The sequence below is a fragment of the Solanum verrucosum genome, unplaced genomic scaffold (genome assembly GCF_900185275.1).
Source record: "Solanum verrucosum unplaced genomic scaffold, falcon-dt-bn FXZP01000175.1, whole genome shotgun sequence".
In the NCBI taxonomy this organism is placed as follows: domain Eukaryota; kingdom Viridiplantae; phylum Streptophyta; class Magnoliopsida; order Solanales; family Solanaceae; genus Solanum; species Solanum verrucosum.
The window spans coordinates 637,746-660,333 of record NW_026020399.1 but is presented as its reverse complement, the minus strand read 5'-3'; the positions used below and the strand labels follow the sequence as shown (position 1 = coordinate 660,333).

At 32.0% G+C, this 22,588-nt stretch overlaps 8 non-coding genes across 8 annotated transcripts; 3 read left to right on the top strand and 5 right to left on the bottom strand.

Annotated features, from left to right (window-relative positions):
* Positions 1-9,570: 9,570 nt before the first annotated feature.
* Positions 9,571-9,700, bottom strand: LOC125839841 (small nucleolar RNA snoR2/U65). The gene has a single exon (XR_007443709.1). It is a non-coding gene; the product is annotated as a small nucleolar RNA snoR2/U65 (small nucleolar RNA).
* A 154-nt stretch (positions 9,701-9,854) lies between these two features.
* LOC125839845 (small nucleolar RNA U49) lies at positions 9,855-9,919 on the bottom strand. Its single transcript, XR_007443713.1, has one exon. It is a non-coding gene; the product is annotated as a small nucleolar RNA U49 (small nucleolar RNA).
* Positions 9,920-10,983: 1,064 nt separating this feature from the next.
* On the bottom strand, positions 10,984-11,065 carry LOC125839834 (small nucleolar RNA snoR77Y). Its single transcript, XR_007443703.1, has one exon. It is a non-coding gene; the product is annotated as a small nucleolar RNA snoR77Y (small nucleolar RNA).
* Positions 11,066-11,106: 41 nt separating this feature from the next.
* Positions 11,107-11,259, bottom strand: LOC125839840 (small nucleolar RNA snoR2/U65). The gene has a single exon (XR_007443708.1). It is a non-coding gene; the product is annotated as a small nucleolar RNA snoR2/U65 (small nucleolar RNA).
* A 156-nt stretch (positions 11,260-11,415) lies between these two features.
* LOC125839842 (small nucleolar RNA U49) lies at positions 11,416-11,480 on the bottom strand. Its single transcript, XR_007443710.1, has one exon. It is a non-coding gene; the product is annotated as a small nucleolar RNA U49 (small nucleolar RNA).
* Positions 11,481-18,722: 7,242 nt separating this feature from the next.
* On the top strand, positions 18,723-18,787 carry LOC125839843 (small nucleolar RNA U49). The gene has a single exon (XR_007443711.1). It is a non-coding gene; the product is annotated as a small nucleolar RNA U49 (small nucleolar RNA).
* A 156-nt stretch (positions 18,788-18,943) lies between these two features.
* Positions 18,944-19,098, top strand: LOC125839838 (small nucleolar RNA snoR2/U65). The gene has a single exon (XR_007443707.1). It is a non-coding gene; the product is annotated as a small nucleolar RNA snoR2/U65 (small nucleolar RNA).
* Positions 19,099-19,123: 25 nt separating this feature from the next.
* Positions 19,124-19,205, top strand: LOC125839836 (small nucleolar RNA snoR77Y). Its single transcript, XR_007443705.1, has one exon. It is a non-coding gene; the product is annotated as a small nucleolar RNA snoR77Y (small nucleolar RNA).
* The last annotated feature ends 3,383 nt before the right edge of the window (positions 19,206-22,588 follow it).

The window sequence follows — 22,588 nt, the reverse complement described above, 5'->3', positions numbered from 1 at the left end:
GAACTTGTTCTAGAGCTTTGTTTATAAACTTGAGCAATTGTTGATATTGATTCTTTGATAGATGACAAGGTTCCAATTGACTGTTCTCTTCATTTGAAGACTACCCATGGTCACTTGTAGTGAATTGAGTAGAATGACGATATTTGTGAGGAACCTGTTCCTAAGAACCTGAACTTTCCATCATTGCATTATATGCAGTGTTAGGTTTTTTCTTTTTGAACCTAAAATCTTGAGAATACCCTATTAACTTGTAACACTTATCTCTAGTGTGATTCTTAAGCTTGTAATAATCACAATACAAATTCCCTATCTTCTTGAACTTTTAAATAATACCATTTCTTGAGTACATAGCTAACTCATATGCTTGTTGGCCAGAACTGGGATTAGATCCTAATATGCCTGCTGCAGCCACTACTAATTTTTGACTCTCATCATACATGATAATTGAATATGCTTGATTCACTGATGGAAGTGGGCTCATCAACAAGATCTGAGACCTTGCTTGTAAGTAAGAGTCATTTAACCCCAAAAGAAACTGAAATAATTTGAGTTTTTGCAGGTGTACTATATACTCTTTAGATCTGTCACATTCATAGGACGGGGTAGGCACCATAGCCTCAAATTCCTCCCACAGCCCTTTCAATCTTGAGAAGTAAACAGACACAGAACATGTTCATTAAGATATAGTGGCAATTTCTAGATGCAGATTAAATGTTCTTGATCCATCTATCTTGTTAAACCTTTCATATAGATCCTCCCAGACATTTTTAGCACATGTTGCACATATGAGGTTTCCAAGAAGCCCTTTCTCTACATAATTCATGATCCAGGAAAATTCAACATCATTCACCCTTTTCCAGATACCTTATAATCTTGGAAATTTATCCTTTGGACAAGATCCATTCACTAACCCTGTTTTATTTCTTCCTAACTGTAACACCCCAACTTTTCAAAACGTGTAAATTAACTCATACCTTCGTGGAAGGACAAAGAGGGTGAGTAATACATTAAGAATGATGTGATATGTCATATTTTAAGTATTCAAGGGTTTTATCTCAAGTTTTGAAGTAAGGTAAGTCGCAAAATAAAAGTTGGCAAAAGTTATCGTAAGTTCCTTTTTAAAGATTTCTCTGAAATTTGGGTCAAATGTCTCGGAAGGTTTCTCCCAATGTATAAAAAGTTATGGGGCCCATGACCCATTAAATCAAAGGTCTACGAGTCTAGTTTCCAACGCATCAAACGGTTTGTTTATACCACTTCAGAATAGAGAGATATTCACGTTTTTGTGAGACTGCGCAAGCAAGCACGTGAGGTGGGTCCCCTAAGTCAGTGGAAGCTTATAAGATAGCATCTTCTTCATTTTTCTTCATTCAAACTCGTAAGAAACCCATGAAAATCACAGAAATTCTCCTCAAATCATCATTGTGTGTTCATAATCTTTTATTGTCTCTTTATAAAAAATTGCCCTACTTTGCGAGCTCGTCGTTTTGGTATAGTTTTCATGGTGAATTGATCGGTGTAGCTTTGTAGAGGCTGTGGCAGCAGAGTTTTTTCAGTGGTTTGATTTTATTTAAGTGTTCTAGGTGTAAAGAAAGGTAAGAACCATATTTTATTAGTTTATGGATAGCTTTGGTCTTGGATAGTAATTTACGATAGGAATCCGTATCGATTGTCGTAGTAATTCTTGTCCTTAATTACTGATTGATTTTACCTTTTTTTTAGTGTTGTAGTGGTGCGGACAAAGGTATTTTCAGCATAAATTATAAAGGAAAATGTATGTTAAGGCTATTCCTTTCGTTCGACATATTTCCTTAGAGCTTGGAAGTGATATAGTAGGGTAGTTAATGTTGGTGATCTTGTAGATGTAATTGTGAATGGTTGGCTAATTGAGTGGTTATATACCCTTATTATAGGGACTCATAATCTGGTAAGAACAACCCTGAGTTAGGAACGATTTGGAAACTATATATATATATATATATATATATATATATATATATATATATATATATGTATATATTGTTTATAGCTAAATTACTCACTTTTAGCTTATTCAATTGTTTATTGTCGCCCTTGGGGCTATTGTGATTAGCTGTTGAGCTATGAACTGCCTATGTGGGATATGATGTTGTCTAATAGGACTATGTTATTGCCTAAGAGGGCTATGTGTTGCCCACTGGGCTATATTGATGCCAAAGAGTGTTATGTGTTGCCTACGGGGCTATTTTGACGCCATAGAGGGCAATATGTTGCCTGCAGGGCTATGTGATGCAAAAGAGGGCTACGTGCAGCCCACAAAGCTATAATGTTGCCTAAGAGGGCTATGCGCTGCCTACGGGGTTATATCGTTGCCAAAAAGGGCTATGTGACTTCTTACAAAGACAAGGGGCTACCGATAGGGTTATGTAGATTGATTTGGCACTTTCTGGCTTATGGGGTCCTGGGTAGGTGGTATATTGTTTGTACCTACCGAGCTTATGGGGGCTTGGTTGGGTTGATGTTTGTTCATTGTATTTTTTTAGATTCAGTAGTGGGTTAGCATGCTTATCTAAATTTGATTTCCTCACCTGATTGTTTTTGGTATATTATGATACTTACTCATTTAGTCTATAGCATTTCATACTCTGTACATTATTTTGTACTGACGTCCCATTGCCTGGGGGGTTGCATTCATGTATGCAGGACTCGACAAATGACCTAATAGACCTCCTCAACAGTAGGATTGACTTCTATCTGATTAGCTATCCCCTTTCCTCCGGAGCTGCCATAGTTGGGATGTTTGTTAGCTTTTGTTGTATATATTTTTATGGGTAGGTTGGGGCCCTGTCCCGCCAATATTTATTACTCTTAGAGGCTTGCAGACTAGTGTGTGGGGTGTACAACTACGTTATGGCTATGCTGGCCTAGTTGGTTGGTTTGTTGTTGCTTGTTAGCTGTTTGATGTATTGTATCGATATATGTCTGCTTTCAGTTTTGCTATAGAGATCATAGTGGCCTTGACGGCCCAATCAGGACTTCTGTGCTAGTTGGCTATTTCTTTATATGAACTCTTGGGAGTAGCTGTTTCTTTTATAGATCTATTGACAGGGGCCTTGCCGGTCGAAGGCTTAATTTTAAGCCGAGATTTACTTGTTTGTTTTTTTGATTGCGTGTGGCTGCCATGTGCTAGTAACAAATGGTTCAGCAGGGTTGACTCGGGCCTGAGTTCTGGCATTAGGAGCCAGTTGCGCCCCTTGAGTTTGGGGAGTGACACTAACAGGGCTACCATTATCGACCTATACCACATAGAATAATTCTCAGCACCAACACCAGTTAATTGAAAAGAAATGATCTGATTTCCACTTACATCAGATGAATAGAGAAACAGGGGATTATTGTAATCAATTGCTGTAGTTAGATTTCCAGTTCCAGTTCCTGAACTTGATTATGCATTAAGGCCAAAAATTGTTGTAGCATTTGTACCATTCATCATTGTGTTTCTTTGCACAATTGCGATCAGTCAATCTTAGCGAAATTATTGATTGATTTATTCAACTAGGAATACCATGAAGATATTTATGAATAGTGAAGAAGAAGAAGAAGAAGAATAGAGAGAACAATGAGGAGAAGAATATTTTGTTATTCAATTTTGTCTAGTTACATTGTAGAACTCCTCTTTATAGTAGTTGTGATATCTAATCACACTTAGCTATCCTAACCGACTTATATCTAATTGTAACTGTCTTAACTAATTAATGGAAAGTTAGTTACACAGTAACAGTGGGTAGGGAACATATACGAAGATTCACACATTTGACTCTGTCTTGTTCTTCTCATTCTCAACAGTCCCCTCATTTTTCCCCTTTTACGTTTTCTTCTATTGTATTTGTGTTTTGGCTCCAACTCCGATGAACAATGACCATGAACTCCGGTGAAGCTATGCAAATCAGCAGCCGCCACAACCTCTCTCCCAACGCCAAAATCAACAAACCTATTTCTCGAAGCAATTAACAGCACCGACACAGCTGCACGACCGAGCTTCACCCCCATTTTCCAGTGACCCTCTATTTTCTTTCCATTCTTATATTTTATGATGAGTTATTTTTCTTTTACATTTTTCACTTTATTCTCTGTGTTTCAGATTTGGTTAGGGAGTTCAAGCTCCAATAATTTTTCATTCATATTCTTGTTCAAGTTTGTGTAAGCTATTACACTTTGTTGTTGATTATTCTAATTTTTGGTTTGATATTATTGTTTTTTGGGCACTGTCCAGCGAATTGGAACTTTTTCGGACAACTTTTGCTTGTAAATTTGTTGATTTGTTATTATGTTGGAATTTTTTAAAATTAATTTTAAAGATGAAGATTAAAAGAAATGAAGATGAACAAAAATGGGTTTATATTATTAGCTGTGTCGGTTTAAAATTGGGTAATTTAAGTAAAATTGGTTAATTTGGGGATTTCTGTCAATTGAGGGGTATAAATAGTGAAATTAGTAACGGCAAAGACATAAATAACTTTGTTTTAACGGTAGGGGTATAGTCAACTAATAAACTAAAGTTGAGGGGTATTCTTGACCCTTTTCCCTTTATTAATCACGAATCCGAGCAATGAAATTAGCAATTGCTAGTTGTTGTTTGATGTGCAATTTCATATGATATTAAAATTATGTATTCAATTTCAAATTAAAAAAAAATCATGTTCGGAATGAATAAATTGTTTGTATAATGTGAACGAATTATATTAAAGAATAATTAGTTATTACTATTGTTAACTAATGGATCTTTACAAGTGTATGTATACTAGTAAATTTATCCACGCTTCGCGCGGAAATTTAATATCACAAAATTTATAAAATAATATTTAAAATTTATAAGTCATTAAAACTAAAACACTATATTATCTTACAAACTCCCTCCGTCTTATTTTATATGTCACATTTTTACTTTGCACTTGTATTAAGAAATGATGTAACTTTACTCTTCTACCCTTATTTAATTTTTTTGGAACTCAAGTTTTCAATCAATAAATATGAATTAATTTATATTGATTAATTAATTTAACCAATGAACATGAATCATTTGCTTAGATTTTCTAAGTTGGTCAAATGTATATTTCCAAGGCGAATAACTCTCAAGAGTAAAAAAGGAACAATATGGTAATTTATGCATTGATATTATGAAATGATAGGTATTATGGACCAACTATTTATAGAAAGAGATGACATATAAAATGGGACGGAGGGAGTACAAGATTACGTAGTAACAAACATTAATAATGTAAATGACAAGGAAAATAATACATACCAGGATCTCTAACATAAGCAATGGTGTTAGTGAGCCACTCAACATGAACAAAATACACGAATATTTAATTGTGCAGAAGAAGAAGAAGAAGAGGTTCAAAATTTTCGTTGTTTTAAAATGAGATGAAATCCCTCTATTTATAGACAACAAAGGGTAGTGTAAACGAATGTTAATTGTGCCTTATCGGAATGGTTACAACTATTTGAAAAGGTTGCAACCCTTCGGAAAGGGCACAACCTTTCATAAAAGTCACCATTTTTCATAAAAGTCGCAACTCTTCATTAAGTCGCAACTTTTCATAAAAGTTACAACTTTTCATAAGTCGCAACTCTTCATAAAAGTCGCAACTTTTCATAAGAATCACAACTTTTCATAAAAGTCACAATTTTTCATGAAAGGAGAAGACTAGTTTTGGTAATAAATAAATTAAAAGGGAATCCTGGTTTGTGGTGGCACTACGTAGACGGGCCTAGGGTTCTCTTTTTTTTATATATGTATATATAAATAAATTAAAAGAGAATCCTGGTTTGTGGTGGTGTCACGTAGGCGGACCTAGGATTCTCTTATATATAGAGAGATATGTAATTTGTCAATGTGGAACCTTAGGATATTTTGGTATTTTGTTTATAAACTATGGTTCACTCATTTGGTAAGACTATATAGGAATTGGACAAATTTGATAGTTTTCACAACATGTGTGATTTGCATGTTTAAGAAAAAAATATACAACTTAAGAAATTTAAACTGCATATTCAATTAAAACTTCAATTTTACATCATTCTGATTTCATATTGCGTGTTTAAATTGGTCTTTAGTGTAAGTTTATCTACATTATCCGAGAGTAAAACTGGCATGAAAAGTACTAATTCGGTAAAATCCATGAATTTTGTTGATACTTTATATAGTTATTGAGAAATTTACTAAACTAATATTAGAATGAATAATGACTCCCAAAAAACAAATAAAGATTTTAGCCTCTCAAAAAAGGTATAATATTGATTTAAAATTTAAATATGTTCATTTTAATTTAATAAAAAAAATTAATTAATTTTTTAATAACAGATATTTCAAATAGTTTTTCTCTATAAAATAATATTAATATTAAAAGTACATTAATAGTTGTATTTTTTATAATTCAACTCTCAAAATTAATTTTTTAAAAAAATTAGTCAAATGCAATTTGCTTATGAAAAGTACTTCTCAAATGAATTGGTCAAACATAAATTGTTTTTTCAAAAGCATTTTTTCTGAAAAGCCATTTTAAAAAAATACTTCTAAAAATAAGTTGTTTTTAACAGAAATGTCAAACAAGCTCTTAATTGAAGACTTAGAATATTTTTTTGTCTTGACTATCTCTTTCACTACACTAAACTCCATATGAACTTTTTTTTTTTTTTTTTGTAACGACCCGAACCATCGTTAATTAGTAAAAACAAAACTTCAAGAAATACTGGGCCACTGTCCTGCCAAGGCGGGCCAAATGCCGCTAGGGCGGCTGCGTCAGGGCAGGGTAAGTTGGCGCCAGGGAGGGATAGGCGAGACAGAATGTAAATAACGTGAAACCATATTTCCTCATTTTTCCTAAAATACCTAATTAGTCGTAAAACACCCTTGAAACCTTCAGTAAGCTGCTCTAAGCTTGGAAAGGAATGAGAAGGAGATTTCTAGCGTAAAGAGGTCGACGGGTGTTGCGTTTCGACACACTAACTTGGATCGGTTGTCACATTCCAACATAATTATGGGATCCGTTGCCACATTCCAACATAATCATTGGATCGGGTACCACGTTTCGGTATGCTAACTGTTTGGGTTCCCTGAGAGGATCAATGATTTGACATAATTGTATGCCTTGAGGATTGTGAAATTGTACCTTGTTTGTAATGATAATTGATATTGTATTTCCCGGAGTTGTTATATGGTTATGAGGACTAATGTTTGATTGTTCTTCTATGTTGAGTAAACTTGATATGTACCTTGATATTGAGTGAACCGGAATGGGCAAACCCAACTGGGATGTGATACGGTAGGTAGGGAGTCAACGGTTCAAGAATTGTTAATGTCCGAGTAAAGGCGAGGAGTGTGGGTAGTGTACGTGTTATAAGTGCTTAGGTGGATTTCATTTTGGAGAAAAGGATTTGTGTTTAGTGGTTAGAAAGCTTGACGTAATGTACTACGTGGCCATGGTTGGGTAATATGAAGAGGAAGTAAGGGTATGACGTGAGCGGTTAGTTGGAATGCTTGTAGTTGTATTTGGGGACTTTTCTATGTGTTAGAATGGTTAGGCTATGATCAAGAACCTAGTAAGTAGGTTGACCGAGAGGGTGGTTAGTAGTTAGAGTACTAGTGTAATTCTGAGGTTTTCAAGAGAGGGTAAAGGTGGAGAAGCGAGTGGTTTATTGCATGTTCTTGCTTGTTGTTTTCTTATGTTATGTTGTGGGCGTCGGGTTGACCGATGATGCCTACAAGTACGTGTGGTTTGTACTAATACTACTCTTGCTATGTCTTTTTGACATAGTCTGGATGCAGGTTGGTGATGTTTCATCAGCTGAAGATGAAGAATTCTCCAGCAGCTTCTACTTTTCCTTCCACATGGTAGGAGTCGTGTCTTTTATTATTATGTCCAGTTTTTACTCTTAGTAGCTCTTGTACCTGTTTAGACTAGATTCTTGGGGTTGTTAGTTACTTTACAAATTTTAACCCAAAATTGTTTAAAAGTTTTACTTGTGAAAACCCTATGATTTCTTTTATCTCCATTTTTCATTAATCGTCCGCATGTTTTAACTATTGGGATATGAGGGTTCTCCTACTTAGATGTTAGTGTGTAGGTTCCCGCACTGCCCGGTGGATTGGGTCGTGACATTTTTACATTATTTCTCTCATCTCAACACAAAGTAAGACTCACTATTTATAAATGAAGTATTCTTTCTTGCAATGAATAGGAAGATAATGTAGTAGTTAATAGCGTAGATAAATAGCCCTAGAGGTTACCTGAATTACAAGAATAATTAGGTAAAATAATGAGTAAATAATGATTTAGAAGTTAAAGGATTACCAATGAAAAATAATAAGCTACTATGATGATCTAAAGTCCTGCAACGGAGACAAAAGGAAATGGAGAAGCTTAGCAGTCAGCAGCACATATTGGCAATTCCCAAATATTGGTATGTCAATATGAAGCAACTTTAATATTATTCTGATATTAAAATGTTACTCCAACAAAATAGAACCTACAAAATGGTATTGCCCTTATTAACACAGTTTCTCAAATAACTTCTACTACACGTATGTTGAATAACGCCAACATTCTTCCTATAGTTACAAGATTCACGAAAGAGTTGGGATGGGCCGATTGGATTGGAGTCATGATCGAATATGGAGCTTTATTGACTTAATGGTAAGTGTTTGATCCTAATTACAAATCTGTTCAATTCCTCTGTAATTCCCCCCCTTTCCATGAAAGATTCTGTAGTAGTTCTCTTTTGCCAAATCAAATACTCAGTTTAGCCTAATGCACGTCTATTAATATTACTCTGTGACTCCCCATTTTGTCAACTAGAGTGAGGCTGAATAGGCATTAGAAGTTGCAGTGAATTGAACCAAAAAATTGTTCTGAAAATAAAATAGGCATTAGAAGTGGCAGAGAATTGAACAAAAAATTGATTATTTGACAAAATCATGTAAGTATGAGGTTAGATCTGGTTATCTTTTTAGCCAAAGATCTAATTCGTTGCAGTGATGCGAGAACTAATACACCTCAATTCAGTTGAAAAACACCTTTTTTTATGAGATGCATTTTAAATGTTTATAGAATTAGAAACAGTTAATCATATACTCCTTTTGTCCCTAATTATTTGTCCACTTTTGAATTGACACACACCTATTAAGAAAATAATTATTCACATAGGGAGTTTACTATTTTAATCTTATTAATTATGAAGTGAATTATTAAAAATTTAAGATTTTCAAAAAGTTGTACCTTTTTCAAATAGATGGAGTATTTTGTAGTGTCCGAAAGCTCAATTAGTGCGGAAATTGTGTCCTATCAAGAAGTATCTACTGTCCAATTTAGACAATACTATTGATTTCGGCATGCTTTGTTTCGCAATACATATCAATACCCTGATTCCATTAAGTTACTGAGATTAGGTGTGTCTATTTTATGGCAATTGTGGAAAGTTAAAATTTTCTTTTGTTTTAATGGTGATATATATGAATCTAATGAAAAATAGTTGATTTACCGAATGAGTGGTCAAATATATTTGTTTACTACAGAAATAAATTTGAAAAAATGTAATCGCACGAAACGGCTAATTGAAAAGATCCATACACAGATTCCTATCAGAATGCGAAGCGTTAATTAAAACTTGTTATTTGTCCAATCATAGCATTTTGCTACCGTCGACGTGGCATCGGACTGATAAGAGTATAAATAATTTAAAAATGGATGAAACCTCAGAGACCCGTTACAAATCACACACAACGGCGGAGCAGAATGCCACAGATCCCGACCATTGAACGGAGACTGGATAGAATCCGATCAACGGTGAATGGGAATGAAGGTAGAAACAGCGCCGCCGCTGCTGTTTAAAGTGTCATACGGCACTTCATATTCCTGGGATGTCTTCCTCATCGATGCAAATTAGCTACAAATTCAACAAATCAAACATGAAAAAAGCTAACAAGGGGCTACTATGATGCTAAAGTCCTCCAACGGACACAAAAGGAAATGGAAAAGCTCGGCAGTCGGCAGCACACATTGGCAATTCACAAATATTGTTATGTCAAGATGAAGCAACTTTAATATTAAAATGTTACTCCAATAAAATAAAACCTACTAAATGGTATTTGCCCTTATCAACACAGTTTCTCAGTTACTTCTACTACACATATGTTGAATAACGTCAACATTCTGCCTGGGTGGCCCGATTAAATTGGAATCATCATCGAACATGAAGCTTTCTTGATGGACTTAGTTAAGAAAATAAAGTTATGCCTTTATTGGCATAATGATAAGCGCTTGATCCTAATTACAAGAATCTTTCTATGGGTACTAATTCAATTTTCCTAGTCCTCGAGCTAGATGAACAAACTTTAGTCCATAACAATGAACTTGCAATCTGTTCAACTCTTTAATCCCCTTTCATATGAAAGATTTTGTAGTTTCTTTTTCGCCAAATCAAACTCATTTTTAGTTAACTCCATTCTGTATAGCTGAGCTTTAACAGACACTCCTAAGTCCTAACTAAGTTCTTCACTAAACCTTTATCATCATGTCAAAAATTATAGCTTATCATAGTAAAGGCGTGACTTTATTTTTTTATAACTAAGTCCACCAACCAGGCCACATGTTTGATTATGACTCCCACTCGGCCACTTGCCATAGGAAGGATGTTTAGCCTTATGGACCTCCTATTAATTCCTTGTCAGTTTAGCCTAATGAACGTCTTTTAATCCCTGTGACTCCCCATTTTGCCAATTTGTCTCCTCCATAAATCCTTCCAATAGATACTAGAGTGAGGCTGAATAGGAATTAGAAATTGCAGTAAATTGAACCAAAGAATTATTCTGAAAATAAAATAGGCATTAGAAGTGGCAGCGCATTGAACAAAATTCGTTATTTGACAAAATCATGTAGTGATGCAAGAAATAATACACCTCAAAAAATTACTAATATATCAAAATAAAGCAGAGTTTTAATAGTGAAGCCTCAGATAGTCAATCACACATCAATAATGTTCAGACGGTAATTCCAAATATTTATATAAAAATCATCATTGGCTTCAAAAATAGTATTTGTTTTCAAAAGAAATAAATTTGAAACGGGATGTAAACGCACGAAACGGCTCCGTGAAGGAACTGAAAAATCCATACACAGATTCCTATCAGAATGCGAAACGTTAATTAAAACTTGTTATTCGTCCAATCATAGCATCTTCGGTCATCGCATTTTGCTACCGTCGACGTGGCATCGGACCGATAAGACTATAAATAATTTAAAAATGGATGAAACCTCAGAGACCCGTTACAAATCACACACACAACGGCGGAGCAGAATGCCACAGATCCCGACCATTGAACGGAGACTGGATAGAATCCGATCAACGGTGGATGGGAACGAGAGTGGAAACTGCGCCGCCGCTGCTGTTTAAAGTGTCATACGGCACTTCCTATTCCTGGGATGTCTTCCTCATCGATACAAATTAGCTACAAATTCAAAAATCAAACTTGAAAAACCCTAACAAGGTACTATTAAACACTACGTAAAATTTTCAAGGAGGCACAGAAGAAGGCGGGGATGAATGAAAGCAGAGAGGTGAATATCAGTTTAAATAGACAAGGCCAGATGTGTGAGACCCTAATTCTGATACTCTGGACCCGATTGGGCCTCGAATCTTTTTTATTTTTCTTGGTGGGGGGCATCTGCTTAACAAGGGTAAAAATGTCATTTTAAAATGAGAAACTTTCAAAAAATAACAAATATTAGGTCTTAAATAGGATTTCTAGCTACAGTTTCACTAATTACAATTCACAGTTATATTTTGGTTTGCTCTGCATTTGTATTAGTTGTACTTTTTTGCGAAAATACAAATATAAACTAATTTGTATCAAAATGAATACATATGAGGAGGAAAGAGGGAAGCGAGATCGGGAGAGGGAGGAGAGAGGCGAGTGAGAATGAGAGAGGATTGTATTTTATATTTATTTTGCGTTGTATTTTGTATTTATTTAATGCATAACTATTTTTTATTTTGTATCAATTGTAATCAAAATACACCAAATACAATTGTATTCATCCACTCTTCTCCCTCTTCCGATCTCGAATACAAAGGATTGCGAGTATACGATAAGGATAGATACAAAAATCTCTCCTCCCTCACTAAACCTCAAATACAAAGGATTGAGAGTATACGATATGGATAGATACAAAAATACAGAACAAATTTAAAGAATACCGAGATTACTTCAATGAATACATACACAGGTGGATACCTAATTCAATGAAATTTTGATTTTGAATAATAAAATCTAATTGGGATATTAAAAAGAAATTAAAAGAGAAGCGCGGCAACAGAGAGAGGGGGGTTGAGGAGATTGAAAATTGACTTTATTTAGGAATTGGATTATAAACATGGCATCTAGTATCTACTATAGTAATAATCAACATGTAGTGTTTTATTGTAATTTTTTAAAATATAGTTGTTTTCATTAAATACATAGCTAATATTTGACTTGAGCAATTTTTCCTTTTATAATTTATTAATCAAGAATTTGAGCCATGAAATTAACAATTGATAGTGTTTGCTTGTGATTGGATGTGCAATTTCATATAATGATTTCAATTTCAAATCAACGTTTGAAATTGATCTGTAAGTTTATATTTTGTTTAAAAAAATGTATCATTTTAAATTTTGTAAAAATAGATTTGTGTTCAAAGTGAATACATTATTGGACAAATTACTTAACTACACTCCTTTACTTACCTTAATATCCATTTATCCCTACTTATTTCAAAAATTTCAAAAATCTCTTATTTTACCTATGTATCCCGTATGTATCCCGTGCACAACGCTATGTATCTCGCTATGTGGAATGTATCAAACGTTATGTATCCCACATGTATCCCATGCACAACGCTATGTATCCCGCTATGTGGAATGTATCAAATCTAATGTATCCCGTGCACAACGCTATGTATCCCGCTATGTGGAATGTATCAAACCTAATGTATTCCGTGCACAACGCTATGTATCCCGCAAACATCATTTTTAAGGGATTTTTGGTAAATAGAAAACTAAAAGGGATAGGAATGTATTTAGTACTTATAATATGTGGTTCCTATAATTTATACTAAATCATTTGTATCGTCAATCGTGTGATGATGTGAATGTATTGTCTTAATGGATAATTAGTGGATTATTTTTTTGGGAAATAAACAAATATTATTGATTATCAAAATTGCAACGTCATAATGCTGAAGGAATAGACACCTCTTTCTCACTACTCTACAGCCTAGTTCGACACTAGAGGGAAAAACACAAAAAACAGTGTGGTGCTAAACAATTAGCTACGATTTGAATCTAACTAAACAATTCAAACCAAGCAAGAAAAGAACTATAGTTTTGACTCAAGGCATATGGTTTAACTATTGAAGGTAAACTTGTCACTTCTTCTGTCTTGCCCCTCTTGTGTGTGTAGATTGCAATCTCTCTTGATACTTTATCAATTTGGAATTGATCACCCTGAAATCGCAACAAGTTTCTTTCCTTCCACATCATATTAACCACCATCGCAAATAAGTTGTTGAGTATGCCTCATTTCCCAAAGCATTTCTTAGCCCTGCCTACTGCATGAGCCACCTCTTTCTGCCAGCAACCAATAGGCCTATGTTCACTTGTCTATTTTAACATTCTACTTCACAGTAAATTAGTAGTTGGGCAGTCAAACAATAAGTGAGACAGATTTTCCACAGAAGCTGCACAGAACACACAAGCACCAGGAACATCAATACCAAACTTTTGCAGTCTGTCAACAGTTGGAAATATCTGGTGTAGGGCTAGCCATAAGCAAAACTTGTGATGTGGATGGATTGCAGAGTGAGATATCAAACTCTTTCATTGTACTTTGGAGTATTGTGGTCTAAACGTTACGTTGCATACATACATTTGATGTTGAACTTGTTGTAGTGAACCATTTTTTCCAGCCTATCACCAAGGCTGCCCTGAATAGAGGTGATAGCCAAAGTATATAGTATATGTGTACACGTTTAACCTATAAACAGTTCTTCTTTGAAACTAAAGCCCATAATTGCTTTAATATTGTTGCCTTGTTCCAGCAACTCAAATGTAAGACATTCAGCCCCCTGCACCCCTAGGTTGACACACATTTTCCCAAGAAATCAAAGCTCTTTTGGAGTTTCTAATGGATCGTGTCCATAAGTAAGTTCTATAAACTTGCTCAATTAGTTTCATAATCTTCTTAGGGAGAATAAACATTTGGGTCCAATATGTTTGCATACCAAACACCACAGACTTAATTAATTGTAATCTTCCAGCATAAGTAAGCACTTTGGAAGTCCAACATTTCACTCTTTTTGTAACTCTATCTACTACCGGCATACATTCACTGATTGTAAGCTTTTTTGAAGACAAAGGGATGCCCAAATACTTAAAGGGTAAACTACCTTCATTATAGCCTAAGTGCCTTAGAATCTCATGTTTAACATTTAGTTTTACCCCTGAAAAGTAAACAGAGCTCTTGTCACAATTTGTCTACAAACCAAAAGCATCTGAGAACTTAGTAAAGGTCCGTGGAACAGTTGTATTGATTTTACCTCAGCTTTACAAATTATCAATAAATAATCCACAAAGCATATGTGAGACATGTTAAGTTTTTTACATCTCGGATGAAGTTGAAGATAACAATACCATTGGGACCAGTTTCACATAAGGAGACACTTATCAATAAAAAATTTCGCAATTTTTTGATGTAGTTCGAGATGACAACACTGGAACGTTAATTTTTTTCACAGACTCAAATCTGAAAAAAGATTAATATTATTTTAGAGAGTTTATTAATTTACCAATATTATTTTAGAGAGGTTATATTGTAGGAAAAATTATATGAAATAACAAACTATTAATTTAAAATAAATGTTATAACCACAATTTCATTTAATTCTAACTCGTAGCAAACACTTTGTCATTCGCCTCTCTCCCTAGAAATCTCACTCGCCTCTCTCACTTTATACGAACACAAATGTATAAATTGTGTTTGTGTTTGTATAAAGCGAGAGAAAACTATATATACAAATACAAATATATATATATATATATATATATATATATATATATATATTTGTCATATACACTTATAATTATACAAATACAGATTCCCCCTACCAGTTCTCTTTTGCCTTTCTCTCTTTCTCTGTTTATATAAACACAAATTATACAAATGACAATGTATAATTTGTGTTGTATAAAGCGAGAGAGAGATTTGATATACAAATATTTTATTTCGATTCAATTGTATACAAATTCAAATTTTATGCAGATATGCAAACACAATCATTGATACATATACATAATAGTTACATATATACCATTATCTAACCAATATACATATACAATCGCTACACTTTTATACAAATGAGATGCATGTCTGCGATTTATACAAATCTGATGCTACATAGTTTGCTATGAAACGCAAAACAAAATTATAGTCATAGAGCACTAATATGATTTTTATGTTTGTTAAACCTAAAATTTACTCATAATTTTATCACTATTAGTTTTTGAAATACAATTTTATAACTTTTCATTCTGCAATAGCTTATTCACAACCAAAGGATCCTTTTAGGTATCATTTAAAACTTATTTCAATCACTTAGAATTATGTGCCGATATAACATGATTTCATAAGAGTTCAATAACCTAAATTATTTTTTATAAACATGATAAAAAAATTGCTTATAATTGTATAAGTTCTCTTTAATTCAAGAGCCATTTAGTCATGCCAGTTATTCATTTTTTTAATATTTTTTTTTACTTTTTTTCAAATCTATGTTTCGTTATAATTTTTTAAAATTTTAGCTTGAAGTTGAATCTCAAATTTTGAAAAGTGTTCCAAATCTGCTTTTCAATTCTATTTCCATAAATTTCAAATAAATTGCTCGATTCTCCTTTGCAAAGGGTATAACAAAAAATAATTCTATTCTCAGTTGTAACTTAGTAAAATTTCCTTAAATAATAAAAATTATTTAAAATATATGATGATCAAACACCTAATAAAATTTCTCATAAATGTATTAAAAAGGGTTAATTTTAGGTTTAGCAAACATAAAAATCATATTTGTATGCTATAGCTATGTATTTGGGTCTATTTGTATATTCCGGTATACAAATGGGTCCTGCATTTGTATATTTCGGTATACAAATGGGTCCTGCATTTGTATATTGCATTTGTATATTTCGATATACAAATGGGTCTTGCATTTGTATATTTTGGTCTATTTGTATATTTCGGTATACAAATAGGTCTTGCATTTGTATATTTCGGTCTATTTGATTTGTATGCTATAGCTATGTATTTGGGTCTATTTGTATATTCCGGTATACAAATGGGTCCTGCATTTGTATATTTCGGTATACAAATGGGTCCTGCATTTGTATATTTCGATATACAAATGGGTCTTGCATTTGTATATTTCGGTATACAAATGAGTCTTGCATTTGTATATTTCGGTATACAAATGGGTCTTGCATTTGTATATTTCGGTCTATTTGTATATTTCGGTATACAAATGGGTCATGCATTTGTATATTTCGGTATACAAATGGGTCTTACATTTATATACTTCGGTATACAAATGTGATGGCAAAAAACATGAAATGTTTGTTGCGAATTACAAATAAAAGAAACTATGGCTATAACATTTAATTTGAATTAATAGTTTGTTATTTTATACAATTTTCCCTAAAATTATTTAGTAATTTTCCGAGTAGTGTTTAATTTATTTGATCAAAAAATAAATATAAGAAGTATAATATAAAATATGTCCAATTCAACTTTTCTATATTGTCGATACTTGTCTGAGTGTTTTTTGAATCCTATAACGAATATTTAATATCAAGAAAATTACTTGATGTTACAATTTTGACTCACTTAGTATTCTTTATAGTGATATTTTTTTTTAAAATACAATTTTTACCCGCTTAGTATTCTTTATAGTGATATTTAAAAAAAAATACAAAACATCATAACATTATATATTTTTATATATCTTAAAACTTTATAAATGACCACTCTTTCGATAGAGACAACATCGTCAAGGGATTTTCCTTTTTCATGGGCGAAGCGAACAGGAGCAAAAGAATACAATCTAAAAACAAATACTCAACATTCATACAACATATAATTTTAGATGTTTGTTCCCTCATTCATTCATCATACACTTTATGTATCTTTCATATATAGTTAGCATGTACATAACATTTAAAAACACATACAATTGATATATTCACATACAAAATAAATAAATATATACATACAAAGTAAAAATAAGATATTACATTCATGGGGTTTTAGTTATCATTATTGTCAATTAACTTTAGGGAAATTTATGCATTATAACAAACTGTTAATTTAAAATAAATGTTATAGCTACAGTTTCATTTAATTCAAATTTGTAACAAACACATTGTCATTCGTCTCTCTCCCCTGAATCTCGCTCGTCACTCTCAGTTCTCTCCCTCGCCTCCCTCACTTTATACAAACAAAAATGTATAAATTGTGTTTGTATTTGTATAAAACGAGAGAGATTGTATATGTATATATATATATACACAAATACATAGCTCCCCGTCCTATATACTTATAATTATACTAATACAATTTTTTCAATGCCCAGTTCTCTTTTGTCTTATTCTCTCTCCCACTTTATACAAACACAAATTATACAAATGCAATGTATTTGTGTTTGTATAAAGCAAGAGAGAGATTTGATATACAAATACATATATTTTAACTCAATTTTAGGTTGAGAATAGAATGGAACGTATAATATGGAATAAATTTTAGGTTTAGCAAACATAAAAATCATAGTTGTATGCTATAACTATAATTTGTATAATTGTGCTCCATAACAAACTTTATGTTTGCTATGGAGCATCAGATTTGTATAAATCGCTGACAGCCTTTCATTTGTATAAATCGCTGGCAATCTCTCGTTTGTATAAATTGCTGGCAATCTCTCAATTCAATTTTATGTGTTTGTATATCTGCATAAAATTTGAATTTGTATACACTTGAATCGAAATAAAACATTTGTATATCAAAATCTCCCTCGCGTGCGCTTTATACAACACAAATTATACATTATAATTTGTATAATCTGTGTTTGTATAAAGCAAGAAAGAGAGAAAGACAAAAATGAACTGGGTAGAGGAAGATCTGTATTTGTATAATTATAAGTGTATATGACGATAATATATGTATTTATATTTGTTTATACAATTTTCTCTCATTTTATACAAATACAAATACATTTGTGTTTGTATAAAGTGAGAAAGGCGAGGGAGAGACTGACGAACGAGAAATATGAGGAGAGAGGCGAATGACAATTGTTTATTACGGATTACCATTAAATCAAACTGTGGTTATAACATTTATTTGAATTAATAATTTGCTATTTTATACAATTTTCCTTACAATATGCCAGCCCAAAATGTCCAACCCAACCAAAGTTAGTAAAGAAGCCCAAACGCGAACGGCGTCTCATAATTAGGGTTTCAACATCTATTTAAACTGCTATTCTCCTCCTCTTCGAATCATTCACTCACCCAGCTGCTTCTAATACTTCTCTGATTTAGGTTTTAGGTTTTAGGTTTTTGTTTTGTTAATTAGGATTCGCTCCTTTGTTGAAATTATAGCTATTTATCACCTATGAGGAAGACATCCCAGGAATAGGAAGTGCCGTATGACACTTTAAACAGCAGCGGCGGCGCAGTTTCCACTCTTTTTCCCATCCACCATTGATCGGATTCTATCCAGTCTTCGTTCAATGGTCGGGATCTGTGGCCTTCTGCTCCGCCGTTGTGTGTGTGATTTGTAACGGGTCTCTGAGGTTTAATCCATTTTTGAATTATTTATAGTCTTATCGGTCCGATGCCACGTCGACGGTAGCAAAATGCGATGACCGAAGATGCTATGATTGGACGAATAACAAGTTTTAATTAACGTTTCGCATTCTGATAGGAATCTGTGTATGGATCTTTTTCAATTCCTTCACGGAGCCGTTTCGTGCGATTACATTCCTTTTCAAATTTATAATTTATTTTGAAGCCAATGATGATTTTTATATAAATATTTGGAATTACCGTCTGAACATTATTGATGTGTGATCGACTATCTGAGGCTTCCATATTAAAATTCATCTTTGTTGATGTTCGATAAAAAATTGCAGGTGATCAAAATCTTGGTCTATACAATTGTTGGTAGTTAATCTCAAAGCTCGGATCCCTCTTTTTACTAATTTAGAACTTAATTGAATAAACTCATTACATCTTAAATATGTAAGAAAAGTGTTTAGGTTTATTCTTCGAGAAAGAACATTTTTGGATTATATTTCTGATTCAATCAATAAATTTAACAAGCTTTTTTGTTTGTTTTTGTTAAAAATAAATAAATTAGAATTTAAATCAATCAAGCTAATGAATTTTATAATAAAATATTTCTTTTTAATCATTTAACTTTAATCCACAATTAATCATGAAAACAACCGCTTAATAGAATACAATTAAATCAAATGATAAAAATAAGGAACATTAATGGGGTTTAGTCCTCATTCAAGTTCTACTTATTTTTTCATTAACAAAAGATCTAAAGTAACTTGTAATTAACTCAGATACATTATAAAATAATTTAGAATCATAAGAGAAATAAGAGATTTTAGAGGTTTTTAGAAATAAAAGAGAATAATGAAAATAAGGGAAACATAAGACGTGTATTTCAGAAATTTATGTATTTAAAGTTGTGTATATATAAAAGTGTTATTTAGCCATAGCTTGATAGTAAGATATTGTTTATTTAATATTTAGGTCTATAATTGCTTTCAAAGATGAGAGGGCGTTGTTCTGAAGGTAAGCATCAATCACTTTCAACTCGAAGGTTGTGAGTTTGAGTCATCAAGTGAGCAAAAAGAGTGGGAGCTCATAGGGAGAATTAAAAAAAACATCTGCTTCCGTCATTGTATTGCACGAACTCTTTTAAGATGAGAGAAATAAGATTGAAATGGTTCATACACATAGAGGAGGTGTATGGATGTGAAGTTTGGAAGGTTGGTTGTTGCATGAATTAAGAGAGATAAGGGTATGTAAGTCGGTGGCGTAGTCAAAGAATTCACAAAGAGTGTCCAAGAATCGAATGTGTAAATAAAAATAATTTAATTAATGGGTGCACTAAAATTTTGTAAATCAAACTATGTACCATTAATAATTAATTTTCTTAATTAAAAGATATACCAAAAAGAATTAAAATCATAATATTTAGCTTTAATATTCATGTTTATTTAATAGGAAGTGAATGGAAAAAGAAAAAAACGAAGAGAATTTAATTTAGAATGAAATCACTTTTATGCTTCAAGATTTCACAAACCTTTGGTGATTAACAACGAGACATGAAAAATAAAAAGTAGAATTAATCGAGTTTTATTAAAAGAAATTTTATATGGAGCTTTTATCACTTTTAGTAGTTTTATAGAAAAAATAAATAAATAGGATTTGCTTATTAAATTTAAATTAAATAATTACTTTTGAATTTTATTTAAATTTTTAAGGAGAAACAAAATAAAAAATCAAATCAATTGGCAACTAAACTTTTCTTTCCCTTAATTTTTTAATTTGCAAGTTTCTAATTTAAGATAATTTAATAGATAATATTATTTTTAAAATAAAAGATCTAAGTATTAATTATGATTTAGAAGTTAATTAGGAGTTTTTTGAAAATGTGAAAAAAGTGTAGTTCGGGGGAATCGAACCTGCATGTAACTGGTTGCAAAGGACACAATTTTGGCTGAGCAACACAAATCCACTAGGCTAAAAAACTTTATTGTTCAAGGGTGTCTAAAATGTCTTATTTATCTATTTAAAATATTATTTTTATTTATATATATATGGTGTACTTTTCCGATGAAGGGGGTCCAATTGGACACCCTCAACCTAGTGTAGCTCCGCCACTGACGTAAGTTGATTAGACAAAACATGATACAACTTCAGTTTATTGAATACATGACTCTAGATTTGATGGTATTAAGTCGTGCATCTATCAAAATAATCTCTCTATCCACAAAGATAGAAACAAAGTTTGACTATATCCCATCTTCCCCGGACTCCACTTATAAAATTACAAATGATATATTGTTGTGAAATTTGAAAAAAGTAATTTTCATTTTCAAAGTGAAATAAAATTAGAAAATTATATGGTGTTTGACCATGAATACAAATTAGAGTTTTTTTTTTTTTTAAAAAAAACGATTTGGAGTGAAGAATTGAAAACATCATTTTGTTGTATTTCAAATTCTTGAATTTTATGATCGTCATGTTTTCAAGAGTTCCAACTCTGAAATAAAATAAAAATCTTAGTTTTCAAACTCTCTTGAGGTTTTTTGGTGTAGGTGACAGTTAGAATTCGACTATGACTGATAATGACATATTATCTGCAGAAGTTATTATCCTATCAAAATTTTGACCATATTATAAGCCATTTTAAGCATTACTTAATATGTTTGCCAATGCATATTAAAATTGACGTGGCTAATGTTTAAATTGGATATACGTAGTGATATTCATTGAATCATGTAATATTTTAAAATGACTATAAACTCATTCTTATATTTATTATAAAAAAATTAGGGGTGTCAAATGGGCGTCGGCCAAAAGCAACGTCAAATTATATAATGTGAAACTCTGATTAAAGGAGCAAATGTATAATGTATTGTAACAAAATGATTATATATATGTAAAAAGAAAAATACTATATTAAAACTTTAAAACTATATAAAACAAAACTTGGTCTGTCTTTTAGGTGTATCTTTTTTTAGAGTATGCTTTTATTTTCTGTTGAGTTAGTAGAGTTTTTTAAGTAATGGAATTAAATATTGTCTTACCATTATTGGCGATTTAGTTAGCATTCACTATCGAATATAATAAAATAAAAAGTGATCGAATATATTGGGATATCTCCAACGGCATCTATTATTAACTAATTAAATTGTTGAATCAATTAATTACTCTTTGCCTGTGAAAAGATTCCATGCACCATGTGTAACATTACTCATCTTAGAATAATTCAATGCACATATATCTAAGGATGATTTAATTCACACATAAAGAAAAATAAAATGATAGGACAATTTCAAACTTGTAAAGTCCTCTCATAGTTCACTTTTAACTTATCCATTACTGATTACATTACTAAAAGTAAGTCTATTTTTTCTTATTTAGATTAAAGAAATAAGAAATAATTTATTATTTAATTCTCAATTTGATCCTTATTATTAACCATGTTGAATTTATTATATTTAATGACTTATATTATTAAATTGTCATTTATTATAATTTTTAATAAATATTCTCTCCGTCTAACAATAGTTGTCTACTATTTTAAAAATAGTTGTTGAACAATACTTGTTCAATTTATAAAATCAAGAGATAACCTTTTGTGTCTATTTTACCCTTACTATTAAATACTATTTATCATCTAGTACATTTTTCAAAATATTAAATTTAATAAAGTCAAAAAATAATT